Genomic DNA, 6463 nt, shown 5'->3' with positions numbered 1-6463 from the left:
CCATTATTTACTTCTTTTTTTCCTTTCAATCATATGTGTAAATCTATATGTTTAAAAATAGACCTTACTCTAGCAGGAATACTTAGGAAGTTTGATGGGTAAAGTCTCTATGTTCGCCTATATGCCTACATATGGAATAAAAGAGAACATTTATTTTGTGTACCCTCAGAAGTCACCCTTTGGCAAACCTCCAGGATGCCACATTTGTACCTCACCTTGGAAATCCCACCTGACATCAGGTAGCTTCCTTGGGGTTGGGGGGAGTCTCGTCTCTCCATCTCTGGCCAGCCTTCTGGTTGGGGGCTAGAGTGCAAGAGAAGCATAGGCTTTGGGGTCAGCCAGACCTGAATTCAAATCCTGGCCTTGCCACTTACCAGCTTTCTGAACTGGGCCCAACCTTTTTGGGCCTCTGAGCTTCAGCTTCTGTGTCTATAAAATGGTGTCATTAAGAGCACCTACCTTGCAGGTTTCCCGGCGTAACTGAATGCAAGAACGCATATGACAAGTTCAGCGCTGGGCAGCTGGCGTGGAGTTCCGTGGCCGCTGGGATGGAGAGAAAGAGGGCATGCCTAGTTCCAACCTGCAAGAGGTCAGGGCAGGTTTCAAGTGCCTGATGTTCTTCTAGGACTGATGGTCACACCTCTGGGCTGATTGACTTTCCAGATTCAGAATGTAGTGTCTTTGGGCCTTGGGCTCAATCCTCTTCTTGGCTGAACTTTGAGCTCAGTCCAAGCTGAGAAAAGATAATGACCCCAGATCAGCAGGTTGGTCCCCCACCCGACACTACTCCCCCAACCTCAGAGCAGCACGAGGCACTGCCCTCCCTAGAGACCCCCCTAAACAATCCAGGGCACATCTATCTGCCTTGTAGTGGGCTCCATCTAGGGTCCCCAGGAAGCTGATATCTCCATATATACTTAGGAGAAGGGAAAACAGAGCCACCTTGTAACGCTGTTTGTGGACCTTAAGCACTTTCGTCCTTGTGAGCCTCCTCCTCCATTAAAAAATAAAAAATTAAAACATACTTTACAACTCTATTGGTATAAAGAAAAATAGAAACACAGGATCTGGACTGGATTTATTATTATTTCTTTATTATTATTTTACTCTGTTTTCTTCTAATTTTATTTATGTACATGTATTTTTTGAGACAGAGTCTCGCTCTGTTGCCAGGCCGGAGTGCAATGGCACGATCTTGGCTCACTGCAACCTCCGTGCCTCCCAGATTCAAGCAATTCTCCTGCCTCAGCCTCTCAAGTAGCTGGGATTACAGGCACGTGCCACCACGCACAGCTAATTTTTGTATTTTTAGTAGAGACGAGGTTTCACCATATTGGTCAGACTGGTCTGGAACTCCTGATCTCGTGATCCACCCCCCTTGGCCTCCCAAAGGGCTGGGATTACAGGCATGAGCAACCATGCCCAGTCTTTTTTCCTAATTTTAAAAGAAATTAACATTAAGACATTTTCCTGGGCCCCTAGATGCACCATAAGCCTAGATCCTGTACCCACCATGCCTGAAGGACGAGCCATTTCAGGGTATAGAGGATCAGCCTGGCTGTGCCCAGGGCCTGAACCCATAGGAGAAAATGTCAAATTTCCTTGAGAAGAGGCTCCCAAACTGACTCTCAGGTACTCCAGGATAAGCCTGAGTTTCCAAAACAGCCTGGAATGAGCGTTCATCACCTAGATGGTGGAACCAGATTAGAGACTGGAGCAAACTCCCCAGGCTGTGGCCTAGGGCACAGACACCAGATTCCTGAAATAGCTTGAATATCAAGGATGGCAGGAGAAACTCATGCAAGATGAGGTGGTCAGAGCAACACTCCAGCCCTGGGAATAAACTCCCTACCCAAAGCCGGCACAATCCTTAACAGACCTCCAAATTCTCCCCAAAAATCATATGCCAAATGCAACTTCGTATGAGGGTCAGTCTTCAGCACCAGCTCTGAGCAGAGGACAGCATCGTTGAGCCAGAGCTCTTGCTTCAAAATGACAAATCCAACCCACCCTGCTTATCTTTAAAAGGAGAATTTATCCCAAGGCTCCAGAGTGTCTCAGAGAAGCCAAAGACAAGAAAACGCTGCTCTTCTGGGAGAGACTGGAACCTGGAACCTGCGAGAGAGAGCCTCTGAGAGTAGCTCTCTCTCTCTTCCTCTTGCCTGCATGTCTCTGCACCTTTCATTCTTCACATATGCCCTGCAAGTTAGCATCCTCTGCAGTCTGGTCCATGTGGCAAAATGCAGCTCCCGAGTCTGTGAGTTATCATAGATACTGCCCCGTAGTAGCTATTACCATGGGCCCCCATAGACACTGCCATGCTGTCTATTTGACTTGAATTCCTCATCTCCAAGAGAGAGGCGATAAGCCCAACTTGGGTCAGGGCTCCTGCCAGGGAGACAGGAACACCCAATGCCAACAGCACTCCCTAGTGCCCTTGCTCTATGGATTGAAGGACAGTTTCCATAGAAAATTGCAGTGGGGCGTCATGGTGAGCTGAGGGGCCACTACGAGAGGCATCTTTCCAACTGTTTAGTCCATCGGAAGCAGGAGTGGAAGTTGAGTGGGTGGCAAAACGTATCCAGTTTGCCAGTTGATGCTAACCATGGGAGGCTAGTTGGTGAGCAGAGCATTGGGCACAGCTGCCATCATTCATGTCACTTACAGTCCCTCAAGCAGAGTGTGATATTTACCCAACAGCTTCCCCTAGGGTCTCTGTCACAAGCACACAACCAGGACTGGCCCACACATAGCTCTGGGGCTTCAGGGTTCCCTGTTTGTGCCTGGACTCAACACACTTTCCAAGCTGAGGACGCTAGCTTCCAACACCCCTTCTCCACTGGCCCCCACACGGGAGGCAGCAGGAGGAAAGCAAGTCAGGGCTGAGTGGGCCCCAGATCCAAGCAGGGATGGTGGTTCCCATTCCATAGCTCAGCGCTGGGCAGTGGCAGAGCCCTCAAGCCAAGAAAAGTTGCAGCCAACATACCAGCATCCCAGACGCTGAGCAGATGACGTTGCTCCTCTGCCATCTCTCCCGGGGAGCCTGCCAAGTCCCCAGACCTGGCCAGTGCTGACATTTAAGCAAAGTGTGTGTCAACCATATTAAACAATAAACCAAGCTGTGGGTTATTAAGTGCAGGGTAAATTGACCACAGCAATTAAACTGAGATTAGGGAGTGATAAAACCAGGGTCCCAAGCTGCAAAGAAGGCTGTAACATATGGGGGCCTGACTATTACAAAGTGTGAAAGCCACAGCAGAAACTTGGTGGCGTGGCCCTCAAAGGAAACTCGCTGAGGCCCCCACCCCACCCCCAGGTCCCCACCTTTCCTTGACTTTTCTTCTTTGGACAATCTGGCATTCTCAAGAAGGCATGGCTCACGCTCAGCATCTAGGAATTTCTGCAGACTGCCAGGCAGGGCCACGGGGATGTGTCCTCAAAGAAATGCTTGATTCTCGTGGCTGGATGCTGCCTGCCCCTCCCTTTCCAGTTTAGATATTCACAGACCTGGGTGGGATGCTGAGAGTTTCAGGGGCAGGGAAAGAAGCCATTCTTGGCTTCCCAGTGCCAGGCACCCTGTTGATACCAAGCAGCCTCAGAGCAACATCTGGAGGCCCCAAAGGAGAGGCCATCCAGGAAGATCTCACAGAGGGATCCAGCCCCATCCAACCTAGGCACCCAGAGCCTGAAGGCAGAGCAGAGACATCCCAGTACTGGGGATACCCTTTACATATTTTGAAATAAGCACATGCTGCCCTTTGAATCATTGGATAGAGCCCTCTGGGTACCCATGCCATGGTCTTGCCAATTGCCCATTGGCCCACACTCAGGCCTTTGGCCAGCCCCAGATGTTCAGATGCTACTTGGAGTGTGGGGGCTGGTGTTCAGAAGAGACTCTTCCTGTAGGTTTTGGTCTTATCCATAAGTCCCACAGAAGCTGCTTTTCTTTTCCAAGGATGCCCCATGCCAGGGGCTGGCTTTGCTCTAGTTCATTGTTCCAGGAACATCAAGGTTCAGAGCTCTGTGGCTGACAAACTGCAATTCAAAATTCTGATCCTGCTTTTGCTTACTCTATGACCTTGGGCAAATGAGTTGCTTTTGCTCAGCCTCAGTTTCCTCATCTACAAAATGGCCCAATGACAAAGTCGAGCTCTTTGAGTAAGTGTGTACACATATGTATTTATAATTGGGGAAGGCATTCTATGGTGGTGTTTGCCATTGTTATTGTTATTCTTCCAGGAGAAACTGGCATTGAATTTTGCTATTCCACTTGACCATTAGACTTTCTATTTCTTTTCCTTTTTTTGTTTTTGAGATGACGTTTCACTCTTGTTGCCCAGGCTGAAGTGCATTGTGCGATCGATCTCGGTTCACCACAACTTCTGCCTACTGCATTCAACCAATTCTTATGCCTCAGCCTCCCGTGTAGCTGGGATCACAGGCATGCACCACCATGCCCGGCTAATTTTGTATTTTTAGTAGAGACAGAGTTTCTCCATGTTGATCAGGCTAGTCTCGAGCTCCCAACCTCAGGTGATCCATCCACCTCGGCCTCCAAAGTGCTGGGATTACAGGTGTGAGCCACCGCACCCGGCCTAGGGTGAGTTTCTATACCGGGCTCTCATATAACATTTTGTCCAGTGATTCCTTCCATGGGCAGTGGACTGCTTTGTAAACAGATCTGTTGATCATCCTCCTGCTCTACATTATGGTAGGGAGGAGAGTTGGGGCTGACCCTGCAAGCTGTCTGTGGATCCTAGACTCCCACAAAGGCTGGCTTCTAAGTGGAATTAGCTGATAAGAGGCCTCGGTGGGTATCTGCAGGGTGAAAGAAGGGGAAAGTCAGGGTATTTCTCCCAGTGTTCTCTCTGCCTCCGGTGGTTTTCAGAAGAAACTGAATCCCTTCTGTGGCTCAGGCTCCTTCCAGAGAGCCAGGCAAGCCTGCAGCCCCCACCAGCTGACTCTGATCCCTGGAGCTCAGAGACACAGCCTCACCCCCTTTTCCCTCCAACTTGCAGGGATGGTAGTGGTAGCTGCACCCAGCTGCTACTGATCTCCAAGTAACTTCACTGTCCCCTGCTTGCCATCTCAGCTCTTCCTCTCTCTGTAAGTGATCCCTGTGTTAATTTCCCTCTGTTGAAGTTACTTGAAGCCTTCCTGTGTTCCTGACTGCTGCACTCCCTCTCCAAAGCACCTTTGTTCTATTTATACAAGCTGGGGTTCTGGAGAATTTCTTAGCATTACTATTATTATATTATTTTGTTTTTGAGACAAGGTCTTGCTGTGTCACCCAGGCTGGAGTGCAGTGATGCAATCACAGCTCACTGCGGCATTGAACTCCTGGGTTCAAGCAATCCTCCCACTTCAGCCTCCCAAGTAGCTAGGAGTTACAGGCAACTATAGGCATACATCATCACACATGGCTAATTTTCAATATCACTTTAGAGATGGGTGTCTCACCACCATGTTGCCCGGGCCTGTCTTGAACTCCTGGTCTCAAGTGATCCTCCCTTCTTGGCCTCCTAAAGCGCTGGGATTACAGGCCTGAGCCGCTGTGCCTGGCCAGCATTTAACTTTTCATAGATTCTATGCAAACGCACACAGTAGATGGTAAGTTCTGCTCAGTGAGGATCTGGGGCAGTTTTGTTAACCCTTGCATTCCCAAAGCCCAGATGGGTGCAGACATGCTGTATTCCTCCTATAAATATTCATGGAAAGAATAAACCAATGAAATGAAGAGATAGCCCATTGGGAGGCAGCCTCCTCTTGGAGGAAGGAGGTTCCATGATCATGGTGGAGTTGACTGCAGAAACAACGATATGCCTCTGTCTCTACATCAGCTATTTCTCCATTAGTACCAATAACACTGATGGTGTTTAAAGGATTGGTCAGAGAAGCAGATTCCATCAATGTTTCCAGAAAGGCTGAAATTGCCCCCAGGATCAAGTCAGATGTGCCTACTCTTAGGTAAGCTTCGTGAATTAATGGACTGCCCTTTTTGGCCTCAGTCCTAATTGAACATTCTACCCTACTCTAATTTTATTTCCCCCTTCCTTTGCTCTTTAAGGTAAGAAGGGTGAGAGAGGAGAGATAGGGAAACCATCTTGTTTTATTTAACTTCTTGTAAATTGCCCAGAGCCGTTTCCGGTTGGAGGCAGAGCTGAACAAATGAATGCAATAATTATGTAACCCAGAGATGCTGTGGGCTGGGGACATGGTTTCACCCAATGCACTGGACCTATTTGCAAATGGGCTTCTGAGGTTAAGGCCCACTGACCACAGTTTTAGAGCATTTTTTGGTTCTGAGTGATCAAGAAGGATGAGGGATCTCTGCCCAAAAGTGAAGAGGTTCCAAATTGTAAATGTCTTGGCTGAACTGTAAGGAGGTATGAGACATGTATTTGGTGTCTCTGGGAAGTTAGGAGAGACGGTCCTCAAGCTGCCTTCTGGCTTCCCAGCTGCC

This window comes from Sapajus apella, unplaced genomic scaffold (assembly GCF_009761245.1).
Source record: "Sapajus apella isolate SASKATOON/1434 unplaced genomic scaffold, GSC_monkey_1.0 scaffold90, whole genome shotgun sequence".
In the NCBI taxonomy this organism is placed as follows: Eukaryota; Metazoa; Chordata; class Mammalia; order Primates; family Cebidae; genus Sapajus; species Sapajus apella.
The sequence above is the reverse complement of the archived record's forward strand: the minus strand, read 5'-3'. Positions refer to the sequence as shown.